The sequence below is a fragment of the Dermacentor silvarum genome, chromosome 4 (assembly GCF_013339745.2).
Source record: "Dermacentor silvarum isolate Dsil-2018 chromosome 4, BIME_Dsil_1.4, whole genome shotgun sequence".
Lineage (NCBI taxonomy): Eukaryota > Metazoa > Arthropoda > Arachnida > Ixodida > Ixodidae > Dermacentor > Dermacentor silvarum.
The window spans coordinates 186,839,616-186,856,627 of NC_051157.2; the positions used below are offsets into that span (position 1 = coordinate 186,839,616).

Here is a 17,012-nt window from a genome sequence, read left to right on the forward strand (position 1 = left end):
AATGCTTTTGCGCGAGGGTTGACGTTCTGAGGGCATTATGGCGACGCAGAGACGTTCTCGTTGAAAGGTATGTGGTGCAAACTAAGGTCCCTAGATAAAACGTTATCTGGGGACCTTAGTGGAAACCGTTGCACAGCACAGCTGGTGTCACGTTGCAACTCTTGGCAAAATATTCAAAAGCAGAAATGCTTTTGTGTTTTGTAAAGCATAAAGTATATTTGTATTTGATTCAGCGTGTAATGGTGCGACGTAGTTGGAACCATATGAATGTCACCTGTGACCAGGCGTGTCAAGCCAATAAAAATGCACAGACAGACACTGGCGTCAGTGTCCCATGTACCATTCGTCACCCCCCCCCCCCCCCCCCCTTATCCGGCCGAATATCGCCGTTGTGGGCAGCTAGGGCCGGAGCACGAGGCGGTTTCTGCGGTGAAATAAAATAAGAAATATGTGCTGTCGGCGTTACCGCGGGCTCTGCCATATCACCGCATCCCATGCAAGAAGCGATGAAAACGATATGTCTAATTTGTGTCGCAGGGCCCCTTTGAGAGGAAATTTTAGCTCGGGATCAACTCGAATTCCGCCTATTCAAATACATCTAAAACGCAGAAATGTTTCGGTGAGACAACGCGTGGACCGACTAGAATGACATTTCTAGCATTTCAGAGAGAACGTTAGGTTCTAGTGACTCTACGGCGCATAATTTTAATTCGGGGCTCGCAAAATTTGTAAAAGATTTAAGAAAACTAGTAAGTTTCAAGACAATTGAAGCACGAAGATTACAAATCGGTAACTCTGCAAAAAAAAAGAAAGATATCGCAGTTCAGCCAAGTCCATTTTTTAGAGTGTCTAAAGTGGACAAATTCGAAAGATGAATTTGCAGCTTAGGTAAAATGATTACCTTGTTTACGGGGGTTTTGCAAAACTCACACTGACAAATTAGTGGTGCATTTCATAGCGCTGAATAATAAAACAATTTATTCAATTTGCACGTATATTAGCGCATTTTAACGTAACTGTGATGCTGTTCTTTAATGCTATGTTATAGAGCTGTAATCTTAATACTTGAGTTTTCGTTTTTAATATAGACATTTTCGACCATTTTTGCTAGAAAGAAAATGACGTGGTAAATAAGAAATTCGCTTCCTTCGGTCACTAGGTTTTACCTTTTTCTTTTAAATGTAACAAACGTCCGCAAAATTGGTGCAGTGGTTGCTGAGAAACCCGATATCTCCGTTTTCATCGCTTTAGATGGCAGCGCCCAAGCTAAAGCTTCCTCTTATGCACGAAGTTAGGCCTACCTAATTTTTAAGCGCATGGAGCGAAGCGCCCCAGCAGCTAAGACACTTCTGCGGTTCAAAAGTCGCGGTCAGAATTCATCGACGTCATGTGTCCTCGTTTTCTTTTTTTTTCATTTCAGGTGAGCCTAGCGTCGAACGCAAGCTCATGTACATCAGTCCCGACAAAACGTGCGCGATCCTTGTCGAAGCCCTGAAGAAAGGACGCAAGGGTGAGTAGGGTGTGAAGTCACTGAACGCAGTATAGCAAGGTCGCTGAGCGGCTCTTTCGTTCTTTCTGAGTGACGTACTCGGCCAAGGCGCTAATACCCAGGCACTCTGCGACGCCCAGGCTTGCGTTGGCGTTGGTGAATAAGCATTGTATTACTTTTGTTAAAGAAATGACGACGACGTGCTATAGATAGGCGGGAGAAGTAGAAGAAACACGAATTATTAGTAGGCAGATCTGTAACTATGACGCAGGGAAAAAAAGTGCAGCTGTATATCAGTGTAGCACTCGAGCGAAGGTTTAGTCGTAGACAATTCAGTAAATCGATTACTAGTTAATAAAGTACTACGCTAACCTTTACCGCAAATAACATTTCATTGCATTTTTAATGCAGATTCCGTGACCCGAAATAAAGGTGACCAATTTGTTTAAATTTTCCTTGATGTGTATCAGTGCACCGGCTTCCTCTGGATATACTTTATTTATGGCCAATGTATCCAAAGTGAACTATCGCTGCAGTTTGCCTTTACATCTCTGTACGGCGCGCCTTCGTAGCTGCATACAGCAGTGACGTGGATATGAAATTATTGCACGTATTGTCAAATTACAGTGCAATGTTGCTTTGCAGACTGCAGTATTAGTCCTGAGAGCAGGTGCGCTTTGTTCGCAATGCGCAGTGAACGTACGGCCGGAAGTCTGACACCTGTCTCAGCGAAAGAGCGGTTTCGGTGGTATGGGAAAAGCAAGTCATGCAGGCTAAAGCTGCTCGAAAACGGCTGCGTACATACCGCTGCGCTTGAACATAGGAACGCTGGGATTATGTGTGATATCCTTTCAAATTGTCAGGTCGTGCAGGCTCCCAAGTACTCAACAATGTCAGTGAAGGGACAGATGCATTTGCAGTTGGTCGCTCATAGATTTAATCTACGTGTCATAAGTTGTAACTCTTAGAGTAGCTGTGCGTGCTTGAACTGAACGCCCGTTACACGCGTACAGCAATGGGGCACTAGCAGTTAGTTCGTTACTTAGTTAGTTAGATAGATAGATAGATAGATAGATAGATAGATAGATAGATAGATAGATAGATAGATAGATAGATAGATAGATAGATAGATAGATAGATAGATAGATAGATAGATAGATAGATAGATAGATAGATAGATAGATAGATAGATAGATAGATAGATAGATAGTGTTCAGTAGACGCTGGAGATCGTTACGTGACCGTACACCCAGCATGTTATTGCAGATGCCTAAGCTGAGACATAAAATGACCCATTCATTCATTAGTATACACACGCACACAACGTACACGAGAGCGCAGAGCAACAGGCAACTACGTTAAATTGAGTGCAGAAAGCACTCACACGAGATGGTCAGGTTTTATGCGGCATTTCATAAATCGTGAATGATACATTGTTGGCAATGACCGTGAAGGCTTACTGACGGCTGCACGATTGCTTATTTATGGCCGATTGTTTATCTATGACCCCATGTTTATTGATGCGCCCACGTCAATGGCATGTAGTCGACGACAGAGAACGCATGGCAATACAAAACGGCACCACGGGTACAGAATGTGGCAAAACTATACACTTTTATTACACATAACTTGGACGCCAGTGGCATAGCACAGTTTGTTCCTATTAGGTTTTACAGCGCTTCGTTATTGTGGATCGTCCAGAACTTGAGGTCACAAAGGTGCAACCGACGCTTCTCTCACGTGCCGCACAAGCCAAAAAAAAAAAAAAAAGAAATCGTTTACTGCAGAAATGTTTACACACTTTACTGGTGTCAATTTTCTCCGTAGGCAATATAATTAGACGCTGCCAAGTTTTAAAAAAGTTTCGTTTCCAAAGATTGTTTTTCGTAGTAACGAACATCAAAGAAGTGCCCATGCAGTTGTTTGCTCCTTTTTTGCCAATGTTAAGCTTGTTTGTTTACAAACGGGCCGCTTGTCGCATGCATCTGCAGGTTGCCAACTCGTGCAGCCAGAGTCCGCGATCGACAACGGGATACCGCAGGAGTGCAACAAGATCTACGAGGCCAGCTGCGGCAAAAAGAGCCTCACCGTCTACGAACCCGCCTGCAAGACGCTGCCTGACAGCGTGCCCCACGAGGAACTTTAAAACAATTTTTTTTCTCGCGATGGCACTCGTGAGCTGGAAGACCGTCACGCACGCCATCTGTCGGAACATTCGTCCCAACCTGTCAAGTGTTGTGCGCGGAAGGTGCCTTTTTCAAGAGCGTCTCCCGACACTTACCGACGCTTGTCACGGGCTCGACACATCTTTAAAAGAGACACTAAAGAATGCTACGCTGTGTTACTGAATCACAGTTCTAAAACATCAAAACAGATGCACTCTTACCGCGGGGCCTATATCGAAACTATAGAAGCCACAGCGCCTAGCAACCGCGGTTGAACGCGATTGGATGAAACGCCGCCGACGACGCTCGACGCAGCGATGCCCTTAGCCACCGCTGTGAGAGTATGTCACGCCGCCTAACGCCTAGGAACGTAATCCGTCGCGGGGTTTGCGTCGCGAAGCACCAAGGGAACAATGGTGGCGCGTTGCTACGGTGCGAAATCAGAGCGTCGCCGGCGGCGTTTCAGCTAATCGCGTTCAGCCGTTGTTGCTAAGGCGCTATGCCTTCTAGATTTTCAATATACGCAACCGGGGGATCTCCAGGATTCATTACAGAGCCTCTCTCTCTCTCTCTCCTTACCATTAGAGGAGACTTATTGGTAAGACAGAAAAAAACACCAACAAAATACCGGTGGTGACTCAACCCTGAAGTTGCCAGACCAGCTTGTCATGACGTCATGGATTTCTACAGCGTCTACGTTGGTCCATAGTCAAACCGTTTATCGTTCAGGAAGGACTACGTGTCACTATATTTATAAGGACGAAACAATAATAACTAGCAAGTTTTGATAACTGTAATAACTAGCAAGTTTCGATAACTTTTGCTTTGCGAAAACGTCCCTGAGTACGAATAAATGGCCTTGAAACCGGTGACGTCCCACTGAAGTAGCAGTGCTGGCCGTTTTTGGCGCGAAATTAAAAAGAAACACAAAAGCACGGCCATCACTTTTCAACGATAAGAATCATCTTCTTGACAAATCATGCTCTTTATTTGTCTCCTTGAGCTGTGATTTAAATTTCTTACTCGATAATTCTGTTTTCGAGTCAGTTCTTCTGATTCTACCTATCATACCTTCTACCATAAGATCTCTTGGTTACGGCGATGCCTTGAAGCATTTCCTTGCACAACCGCAGGTCGTTTGCGAGTAAACGTGACGCTCGTCGATTCCTTTATTATTACATTTATTATACCTCGCTCACGTATCCTTCGATCCCTTTTTCATTACGTCGCCAAACAACAAACAATCTGCCATCTCCGTCGAACCACGAGACGTAGTCAACCTCAACCACCATCTTGAGCGTCAATATTTCCAGCCCGTTACATCGCCGCACTAATCTTCCATTCCCATACAGAACTAAGAGGTTTATATTGTCAATATACATGGTATTTTATTTTTTGCATTTATTACTACAATCAACGCTCGTAGCGACAGCTGACGACATTTTGATCGAGCACATTGCGTTATCGGACGCGTTTTCTGTTACGCGGGTGCTCTGGAAGTACAAAAAAAAAGTTCCATGTTAACGTATTTGTAACTACCAGCAATATACACCCGCAACGAAGTATAAGATGACTGTTCGCTACAATGATGGATGAGTCTCATCTGCGATTAAGTCGAGCGCCACTAGCTGTCGCAATAAGCGTTTTATACCGACGGCCGCGTGTCCGCAATATCGCGGTGTTCCACAAAGGGTTATAGGTTTACGGTCAAACTATAACTCCCCCACCGTTCACGGAACACCGGATGCATAGCTGACGGCAACAGCTCCGGTGGCGAGAGGTAAGATACACGTCTAAAAACGCCGCCATCCCTCTATTTCGACTATTTCGACGTGTTATCAATCACCACGCCGCTGAAACTCGTTCAAGTTGCACGAGCATGGATTACCTGCCCGTGCACAATAACCGTTTACACATTACAAGAGGCGCGGATAAAGTGGCGCGGAACCATTGTGTCGCCATCTGACGGCACCAAATTAAACTTATAGTTTAATTGGTGCCGTCAGATGGCGACACAATTTAACAAAGAAATAAAAGCTGAGCTGCTGGTTTAACGACAACGCCAGCAAAAACCAATGGTACAAAGTGACATTTCTTTTTCGCTTCCGGCGAGAACAACCGTGTCATTAAGAAAACGTTCTTAACGCGTTGTGACTCAGCGAAGCACCGCGATTGAGATGTTGCTATCACCAAGTGTTCCAGTATTATTTGCGAAAATGGGAATAGCATACGGAATAGTGTCTTCACCGAAGGGGAAACAAAAAAAGAAAGGCAGCACACACGTTAACGATAGTTGGCGGAAACGCCTTTACAACAGCAGCTAAGCATAGAGTGTGGTGCAGTTGCGATGGTAATTCAAGGTGCAATATATTCACAAGATGGCGAGTAGGCTAAAGCTCTCAATTTTCATAGCTACGAGGCGAATAATCGGGGACTGTTGGCCGATATAAAAATTTCCTGTCGTAAATTCAAGTCCCGTTTCCAGTATTAATACTTTAGGACCCTCGTCTGTATACTATATTTATGCATTTATGTTTTGTGTATGAATGAACTCACACTTCAAACTATATTTCGCAGCGCCTGTCACAGCTCGAAAGTATTGCTTTCGATCTTGAGGGTGGCCTCGTAAATGTCGTCCCACTCCGTGACAGCGCTCGCGAACAAGACGCCAGTGCGTTCATCCCAGCCACGCGCGAACCCATCTGTGGAAAGGGCTGCTCTAAAACGCTACACGTTGATACACTTTGTCTGTCGTGTTGCGATACAAAGGAGGCGGCGCTCGAGCACGAGCACTTGTGCCAACAAAAACGCTCGCGTTTCACTTCCGTTGAAACAACAACTGAACCCTTCTCGTCAATCTAGTGCTTTTTAATGCGCGTAGCATTCATGGCCAATATATATATATATATATATATATATATATAGCGTATGTACGCCACTCTTCCGAGTGTCACAAGTTCTCTACGAGCTTGGGACACTATAGGCATGTGCCCTAACAGACAACGTAAGCTCTGTAAAAACGAAACAAATAACGAATTTCCCGTCACCAAATTGCATTTGCATCGCTATTTGAATGCCAATCGCATTAACCTATCTGCTGCCAAGAATTGGCTTTTTTTAAGCGTAAAGTTGAGCTAGCGATTTTCAATTTTTTTTCAGAGCCAGATTCAAGGAGACCCCTAAGAGATTTAGCTGCAACAATTTCTTTTCCTTATTTGTTCCGGCACCCGACATGAAAAAGGTGAAGAAAATGTTGACTGTGAGGAAACAATGCGAATTTTAGTAATAAGCTATACATGTCTTGTTAGTAATGAGACATCTATAGCTCATTACTAAAATTTCTGATGTCAAGATGTGCAGATGTCTCATTAGTAATGAGACATGTAGATTAGTACAGAATCCGCAATATTTTCTTTGCATTCAACATTTGTGTTTGTATTCGAAATTTCGAAGTCGGACCGAATAGTCCTTGTTCTTCAATTCGTACTCGGTTTTGTCTGTCGAATATTCAATTTATGGTGATTAGTTTTCCTTCTTGTTCCTAAGTTAAGTTTTTGTAACATTTTAAACACTAATCATCGTAAGTTGCATGTCAGGCATCTAACGAGGCAGACGCCACCATCTTTTATTAAATTATGTTCCTCTTTCATTCCGGTTACGGCATCTTTATTCCATTTTTTGTTTTTTTTCAGCGTGCATCAGTTAATGCTGCGCACTTTGTGTCAAAGCTTTGCAGCCGCGTTGAGCAAGAAAGTACACGTCAACGACGGTTAGGAAATTGTCACCATCATGTCATCATGGCTTCGATTCGGAAATTAGCACGATAATTTCATGAATGCGTACGGAAGGTTGCGCTGTTACAGAGGTGCCGATGGTGGCACACTTTTGTCCCTATTGATTGTGCACTACGTCAAATCTCATTCAATTGTTCTGATGCCAACTAATCTATTTCTTTTTCGCGTTTTTTTTCTTCATTTCTTGCGGCTGAGGGTATTATCTCCTTCTCTGCGGTCAATCTTTCTCACGGGTATGGGTTCATGTCTGAATTAATGCGACAGCGGCTGCAAATGACGCACTCTATTCCTCAAAGACTTCGACTGAAATGCGAAATGTATTTGTCCAATTCACGAATGCAAATGGACAATGCAAGAGCACTCCTGTGCTACAGCGTCTCTCGTAGCTCCCAGTGTTGAATTTGTTCGTTCCTTTGCAAAAATTGTGCATTATATTACTCTGCAGCTCAGCAGTAAGTCTATTCAAAGTAACAAATGCTCCACAAAAACAGAGAAAATTTTATCATGCGATTATTATAATAGACCCCATCAATCAATCAATCGATCAGCTCCCACGTGTTCTTTCAGTGATTCATCGGCCAGCGCGCCATATTTCGTCTTGCGGAAGCAACAGAAGGAAAAATCAAGCAGCCTAAATAACTAGGTAAAACATAGGACAACGATATGTTTTAAACCTCAGTGAACCCTTACTTATTGCTATAAGAGAATAGCACTTGGCCTTATTGTAACAGAAAGGGGTCCCATACAATCCTGTACAACCTCTATTTCAGCGGACAAATAAGTACAGAAAACTTTCTGGTACCGCAACAGAGTCTAGTGGCTTCGAGTGCAGCTGCTGAACGACTACTGAGCCGTCTTTCTGCTGGCAAATAAGCGGAAATGCCTGTATAGAAGCCAGAGTCAAGGAAAAGAGGCCTCCTGCATGGCACCGCCTGCATCTTCAGGCCGCCTTTATTACGACGCCCGCCGGAGGAATATAACAAGAATAAATTTAAAGAAAGAAGAACTAAATGGAAAAGACCTAAGAAGGCCTAGCTCCCGCCCCCTAAGCTAACATATGCACTCCCTTCCCCCCCCCCCCCCCCCCCCCCCCGTAGTTCCTGTTTCCACGAAGCGTTTGAGTACTACGGGCACCCACCCGGGCATATAGAGAGCTGCGTTCGCTAGAAGAGAGAGACATAGGTGGCTTCGTTAAAGCCAGGTGCGCCAACCTCTTCATACGCCCCACACACAAGCCCGGCGAGATGTTCGCAGTCGTGACTGAAAGGCTGGGTCGCCGCCTGCCGCAATGCCCTGTAAGGACAGCAGGCAACACTCGTCGTGCAGCCTATTGACTCGCGGTCGAGGCAAGCTAAGAGACGCTGCCTTTGGTGGGCCTGTAGGCCAGTGAGCGCGGTGCGTGGGAGCGTGGAAACTGTTTGGAGTTTAATGCAGTCTTCTAACGCGACAGCCTTAAGGGCCCTGTGTCGCAGAAAATCCGGCGTCGGTGTTGGCGTAAGTGCCGGCGTCCGTGGCGCAGAAAATCAAGCGAGCCACACCGGCCACGCATGCCCTCCACGTCGCGCAGAGGCGTTAGTGAGCGCAATTGAATTTCTCAAAGTAATATCCGTCAGAGAAATCGTAAAGTGCGACTTAAATACAACCTACAGACATGATAGCGACGGAGTGTAATTCGAATGTACGAGAAAACAGAATTCTGTTACGAGGAAACTCAAACACAAACCCCTTTTCCAGCATTTGTACTACATATACCAAGAGCGGCGTGCCCGGGTAGGTTACTTGCGTAAACACCATCCAGATGGCGCTCGCCTCCTCGGTAGCGTAAAACGGTGGCGGCGCGCACAGGCGAATGTGGCGAAAAAAGAAAGCTGCAGCTTCAGGGAAGCAAGATAAGCATTCAGGGATCTTTGAACGCTATCGCGTTCCACTTTTAAAGGCGAAGCGTAAGCGTCTTCCAAATATATTATAGTACATTGCATTTCTACACTTTTCGGGACCCAACAAAACTTGTTAAAGGGTCCCGAACGATATTAGTACCATGAAAAAAATACTTCAAACTGCAAGCATGGGTAACAAGGATATTTCAAGATTATTAATAAGGTCGCAAGTACGGACAGACATAAACATGTAATATGGCATAATATCAAACAGTCACTGTTATCTAAACAATATAAGCATAAGTGATGCGACAAGTTGATGGAATTATTACAGAAGGAGTTCATCAAATATATATATATATATATATATATATATATATATATATATATATAGGCTGGGAATCAGTAAGGTGTTGTATGAAAATTTGGTAGAAAATATCATAGAATGAATGAATATTTGTGGAGTAAATTCTTTATACTTGCCCGAAAAGCGAAAGGGTCGGGGCTACTCTTGCATTAGTCTTAGTATTAGTATAGTAAGGCTATTCCAAATTATAGTGCCTCTGAATTCCAATGTTTGTAGTGGGCTTGTATTCACGAAAGAGCTCTTACGCTAAATATGCCGGTAAGAGATACGCTGTCAGCCAATCGTGGCCTTGGACATTATTTTTTACCCAAGGAGGCCGGCCAATGGCCGATGGCGTTCACGAACGGAAAGCTTCGTGAATTCGGCGCCAGGATTTCTTGTGACGGGGTTGGACCTTTTTGTGCGAATGCAATAGCATTTACGTTCGACTTTGGAGGCGAAAGAAGAACAATAAAGATTTCGAAAGAGAGAACAAATTAATGAACCAGCGAAGAATGAATGCGCGGTATCTTTCGAAGCAAGGATCTCAGCAAGCGCCCATTCATCACAATGAATAATAATAATAATAATAATAATAATAATAATAATAATAATAATAATAATAATAATAATAATAATAATAATAATAATAATAATAACATAGTGGAACGCAGATATATCGAATCTGAAGGGGATCACAAAAAAGTTCGATATATAGGTAATTCGATACATGAAATAAAAAACTTTATACAGAAATTTTCAAGGGCATTTCAGAATTGTTCGATATACACAATAATTTGTTATATGTGGGTTCGGTATATCCGGGTTCCACTGTAGTAATAATAATAATAATAATAATAATAATAATAATAATAATAAAACCTGCATATATGGTCGTGCTTAATTCCAGTGACTGCATTGCGAGAGCATTACGAGATTTTATTATCATTCAATGGTTATATATCGACATCCGCATGAGTTGTACTCCTACTTCATCCTACTGGTCGATGGCTACAGGCGTATCTCTTATATTCTTGCGGGAATCGCCGGCAATTTCCTAGCCCAAGCGTACCCTTTCAGGAAAGCTTATGAAGCGCAAACGCATTAGGTATACGACGTTCAGCGCGTCGTCATTCAGAAGCGCAGCGCGATGCACGGGTGAACAAGGCAACACGCGCAGCGATGCGAAGCAGCACTCAAGCACGTAGCTATAGCGAGCTATCCACCGCACGATGCTAAGCCTGCCCACATAAACCATCGAAAAGCATCGGAGAGTGAAGTTGAAACGGCGGAAGCTTCTGGGTCAATATCAGCCGGAAAACACATTCCGAAAAAAAAAAAAAAGGTGGAAGCCACGATGCATAGCAGCACTTGAGCGTAAGATGAAACAGGATCGCCAACTCGCGAGTTCTCGGTGAAATGATCGCTGCTTTGTCGCCGCGATATCGTATATATCGCACGGCTTTGATCCCGCCGCGACCAGCTTGCAGGCTAGATCGAGGCTCGTGCAATGTGCATAAGAAATGCAATCGTGTTCGAAGTCCCGGATAGCTCTTCTCGCATAAAAAGAAGGCAGTAAAACGAATTATTGCCGCTTGGTATAAATTTATTGCGACGAGGCGGCTTCCGAGAATTCTTAAAGGAATTCACTTCCCATATGCGAATGAGCTAGATGAATGAGGCTTGTTACGCCGCTTGAAACCAAGCACATACGGCGTGTTTCAGCGACGACTTTCTAGTTTACAATTTTATTAGTATATTATTGGGACTCGGGGTAGCGTTTTGGCCAAGTATCCTTCAGCCATAGGGATGAATACGTCCGGGGGTAGGAGAGAGAGAGAGAAAAAAAAGGTTTACTTTACAATATCAACAGTGGCTCCAGATATGGAAGCCCACGCCATGTAGGAGCACTCTGACTGTCTGACTCGCTACACGTCTCAGCACACATGAGAACACGTCAGGACACACCTAGTGAACCAAATGTGTCCGCTGATAAAGCAGTCGTCTTCCCTAGTTCCCTACACAAGGACATTCGATGGCCTTGATGCGGCCAATCAGAGGGGTCGTATTGTCCGCAGAACTCCGCCTCTGATATCCGACCTTCGAAACAAAGACGAGACAATCTGGAAACAGGGGGGTTCACACTCCTTCCACGACAGTCGTCGACTTGGTTTCTTGCTCTCCGTGACGGTCATCTTGCCAGGGTTTGGAAAGTGACCTTCGCGATGGTCCTCGCTTACACGAAGGGTGGCTTCTAAGTGAGCTTCTTGGTCACCGCGTCACAACCGGTGTCGGGCCGCGTCGCCAGGTAGGCGACCGCTGATGAAGGGGGTGTCGGGGGAAGCACCCAAAGGATGCGCACTGCCGATTTGGGGCGCTTGTTTGCCCGTCACCGTCGGTGTCGGGCACTGTCGCCGTCTGGGCGACGCTGATGAAAGGGGCTACCTGGATGGAAACAGCCCAAGAATGCGCCCTGCCAATTCGGGACGCAATAATATGGCGAGCTTCAGAATTCGCGCGATATAATCGCCAATACGGTTGTTATTCATCAAGATTTTAGTAATTACCTTTTCATTTGTTGACTTTAGGGGGCATCTGGTAATTTAAAAACGGAAATCAGCCAATAGTCGAAGCGTTACGTTTTGATACAAACTTTGCCTATAGCACCGGTTTCGAGAAGTCGGCACAACTATATGCACCGTGAAATGCATTATTGTTCCAGGTAACAGTTTTATATACTTGGTTGCTTCGCAGTGCGGATAAATATTAACGGAAATATCGCATATCCAACGTCTCTAACATTGATTTGTGAACCATGTTTTTACAGCCACTTTGTCTGCCCCACAATAAGGCTTGTCGATAACGCTAGCCCGTTGGCTTTCGTGTCCGGTGTGTGCCACAGACCGTAGTTGAGCACTCTATTCCAGCGCCAAACACGTCTTTATGACTGCTTACCTGCCTGCAAATTTGCTCTAAACATCGATAATTGGTAGTGGGAGTTGCGTTGATTGAGTCATTCAAACAATGCAGGTTCACATGATGGTGAAATGTTGTGATGATCAATAGTTGTCGAACAAGCGAAGCCTCAACCTGGATCCAACGCTGAGACAAGTGGAACGCTGATTTTGTTAAACCTATTACCATAAAGAAAGCAAGCCTAGCTTGTTGCCATCGTTTCCACGAACCCCATGCTACGGATAATGCAGCGAACTGCAATGGGAGGACACCACAGAACACGGGTGAAAGCAGAAGCAGTGTGTGTAGCTATGCTGACGAAGAAGTAGTTTCGTTTTCCCGTGTTTTCCCGGCAAAATGGCGGATAGCGCTTTACTGCAAGTTGATATACCTAACACTTGGTATTTCGAATACCCCCTATTCGTCACTGTAAAGTGTCAATTGCGCCGCGTTCCGCACGAAGGAACATTTTAAAGAGGCGGCGGAGAAAACCTGTCGTGTTCAAGTACTACGTGCAGGCTCGATATTCCACGATCCCAATCAAATACCCGTTTCTCATCGACTGTTCAGTTACAGCAAGGAGCTCGTACAGCATCCCGGAAGATAGACACTGCCGTAGCCCCGAATGCCACATAGTGGCCTGCTCAGTGTAGTAATGCACACGCGGACAGTTAAATGAAAATACACAGAAGCCGTTCGTAAGAAGTTCCGCAGATGCCCTTCATCTTAAGCGTGCGAACATCAAGGGTTGCTCCTAGACGCACGCCCCACTTCCGACATGCTCGCCGAGACCTAAATGCATGGTGCGGCAAACCTCAAACAGAAATCGCACGCGCCGCCGTAATTTGAGGGGCGTCGTGTTTCAATATAGCGGGGCAGAAATACGCAGCACACGACGGGGCCCCAGGCCGTGTTCTGTAGCAGAAAGCGAATGTCTGCTACGCACACGCTCGTCACATAAAGGAAAACGTTCTTCTCTCGTGGTCGGGGCGCTCGAAAAATAATAATGATAAAAAGAGAGACCGGTTCGCCGGGTGCGGCTGCAGAATGACGTCGTCGCGGACTCCTCGCTCTCTTGCCTCTGGCGTCCAAGGACGTTTCGCCTTTGGCTCCGGATCTGGCCCAGGCCAGCGAGAACCACACGCTGAAGAAATGCGTGCAGTGTGGCAGATGCTACACATGAAGCAGCAATGTGCATGCATCTATCTATCTATCTATCTATCTATCTATCTATCTATCTATCTATCTATCTATCTATCTATCTATCTATCTATCTATCTATCTATCTATCTATCTATCTATCTATCTGTCTATCTATCTATCTGTCTATCTGTCTATCTGTCTGTCTATCTGTCTGTCTATCTTGTCTATCTGTATGTCTATCTGTCTGTCTATCTGTCTGTCCGTCCGTCCGTCCGTCCGTCCGTCCGTCCGTCCGTCCGTCCGTCTGTCTGTCTGTCTGTCTGTCTGTCTGTCTGTCTGTCTGTCTGTCTGTCTGTCTGTCTGTCTGTCCGTCTGTCCGTCTGTCCGTCTGTCCGTCTGGTCCGTCCGTCCGTCCGTCCGTCCGTCCGTCTGTCTGTCTGTCTGTCTGTCTGTCTGTCTGTCTGTCTGTCTGTCTGTCTGTCTGTCTGTCTGTCTGTCTGTCTGTCTGTCTGTCTGTCTGTCTGTCTGTCTTTGTTTTACATGTTTATACATTACACACTATAATTACCTTATGTGTCGTACCATGTCTGCAGACTGTGAGAAGTGCGTCATGTGAGTGAAGGCCCTAAGTCAGAATACGCGCCAGATAGAAGTCGGCTGCTGCCACCTGCCCGTCTCGGTAGCCAGGCAATGCTACAGCCCGTTATTTTGGCCTCTTGGTCGGCGACTGCACGTCGCGTTTTCAAGCCAAAGGCCGACGCCATGCATGCGGTCGGGACTTTAGGTGCCAGAAGCAACGTCTCCATGTACGTAGACTAAGCAAGCACCTTCTCATGTATGATACGGTAAATACTGGGTTTGTTTGCATAAACGCCGAAGCGAAGATGCAACATCCTCTAGTGGGTTCCCTACTAGTATACCTGCATGGACCTGCTAAAATTTTTGTGGGTGTATGCACGCGCGAGCACGGTTTCTCATGATAAAACGGCTTACCACCCGACTCAAAGTTTTCTGCTCGTTTCCTGACTGCGAATTACAATTTACGGAACAACGAAACACCGGAGGAAAAGATGAGCAGGATGATGACGATGACAACGATTTCTACTGGCATCCCCTTCGAAACCGTACGACGACAAATAGTCATCTAGCCTGCTTAAGCTAATGCGCATTACTTAATCGATTGCAGTCTATCATTTCAGCTATCTCTTTCTGATCTGTTTCGCTTCATTAAAACCTATACCTTCATATGCCTGTAAAACCTATACCTTCATGCCTGTAACGACACCAGCTCTATCAATCTCTTCCCTGACTTTTTTCCCCAAAGATACGGCAAACGTCATTTGTTTATCACGACCGCTGACCAGTTGATGCTTCCATCCGCTTTGAATCTCGGCAATTCTCGAAGGAGAACGTTGCCTACGGTTATTGCTGGATGACCACTAGCGCACAGTGGCGCTTGTGGGGCTACCTTGTCTCCTTGGTAAGCGAAGCTAATCTAACCTTGCTAGCTTACCTTGGTAAGCTAATCGCTTACCAAGGTAGGTAATCTACCTTGGTAAGCGAAGCTTCTAGTGTGTGTATCTGACCTTCGTGGTGATTTTCTTTCTTTCTTTCTCTCTCTTTATTTCTTTCTCTCTGTGTGTGTCTTCCTCTCTCTCTTTTTTCTTCCTTCCTTTCTCTTTCTCTCTTTCTTGCTTTCTCTCTGTCTCTCCCTTTCTCTGTTTCACTTTTTCTTTTTTGTCCCTGGTATGTGCCATTAAGCTTGGACCCTTTCTGCACTATCGCCAGGATCGGCCCACTTTTCAGCGTGACACCACCGCCACCACCGCCGACACTTGTGAGCCTATATAAAGCTTCGCTTAAAATTCTGGGTTGCCGGAGACGCGGACGGCAGTGACAACGCTGGTAGTGACATCTTGGGGGCCGTGATGTAAGGATTCCTTTCGCTCGATTCTATTACTTGCTTATTGTGCCCCGTTTACGACCGGCCGACCGTGGTGATGAAGTAGGCGGTGCGCCGCCCTCCCGAATGAAGCGCGAAAAGCCGTGGCATTCGAATAGACTGGTTACAATATCGTAGGTCCTTCAGACACTTTGTCCCACAGCAACGCGTTTACAGGTTTTTGTGTTACGTGAGTGTTCTCGCCGAAAGAAAATGTGCTTTTTTTTGTTGTTGTTGTTGTTTTAAGGACAGGAAGCTGATAATTGCGTCGCTTCTGACGATTCACACCAGCAGCTAAGTAGAGCATGTTTGGTTACTGCAATAATAGCTATTTGACCACTCTGATTAAACTCTGTGCCACAAGATCAAAACGGCTGCTTCCCTTCCAGAATCGCTTGGATTCAAAGCGGGCGGATGCGTTATATGGTGAGCATTCGACATAAGCAACAGACGAATGGACTATCCGTGGGGGAGGGGGGGGGGGGAGGCAGGAAAGAGATCGATAGAACCAGAGTAGTCGCATACATAGGTATATGTGAAATATAGAGCTAGTGGTTTTAATGAAGAAATAAAAGATGGAGAAAAAACTGTCAAAATGCTAGAATACGATAAGTGTTGTAAAATCTTATTAGATCAAGCAGGCTATAGGTGACCATTTCTCACCGCCTCGTTTCAAGGGGGACGCCAATAACAGCCATCATCATAGCCAGTTTACGCCGCCAATAGCTTGGTATCCCGTAAAGGGCAATCATTATACGTACGCGCTAAAACTAATTATCAGTTGATGATATAACGGCGACTCGTGCGCAGGCTAGCCGGCAAGCATCTTTACGTGCGGAAGAACAGCTCTGTGCATCGCCTTCGTGGATAGATGGCGACCGCCACAGTTTCTACGGTGCTGCACTCAACTAGCGCGACGGGGCGGAAACGAGCGTTTGCGTGAGTGGCTTTCAAGAGCAAAGGTCGCTCGCTTCTTGGCCGACGGCGTCGCCGTGGCTTGCCGAGGCGAGGACACCCGTGGGTGTTACACGACGCCAGATATGATCGTGAGATTTCGTCGCGAGATTTCTTCGCCGAGTAACGGGGTGAATATGTGTGCCAAGAGGCGTGGGAGGATTTGTTCAGGTGCAAGGAAATGCTCCTTTACAGACTCTATAGGATCACTGTAAAGGAGTGCATACGGCAGGCATTGCCAAATCCTGACTGGGAGCTTACCACTGTCGTTTAAAAGAAATGTGTACAATCATTGCGTTCGACCGGTGCTAACATATGGGGGCAGAAACTTGGAGGTTAACAAAGAA

The 17,012-nt window shown here is 45.5% G+C and overlaps 1 long non-coding RNA gene across 1 annotated transcript; it reads left to right on the top strand.

Annotated features, from left to right (window-relative positions):
- Nucleotides 1-1,416: 1,416 nt before the first annotated feature.
- LOC119448437 (uncharacterized) lies at nt 1,417-4,856 on the top strand. Its single transcript, XR_005191110.2, has 2 exons — nt 1,417-1,510; nt 3,481-4,856. It is a non-coding gene; the product is annotated as an uncharacterized LOC119448437 (long non-coding RNA).
- Nucleotides 4,857-17,012: the final 12,156 nt, after the last annotated feature.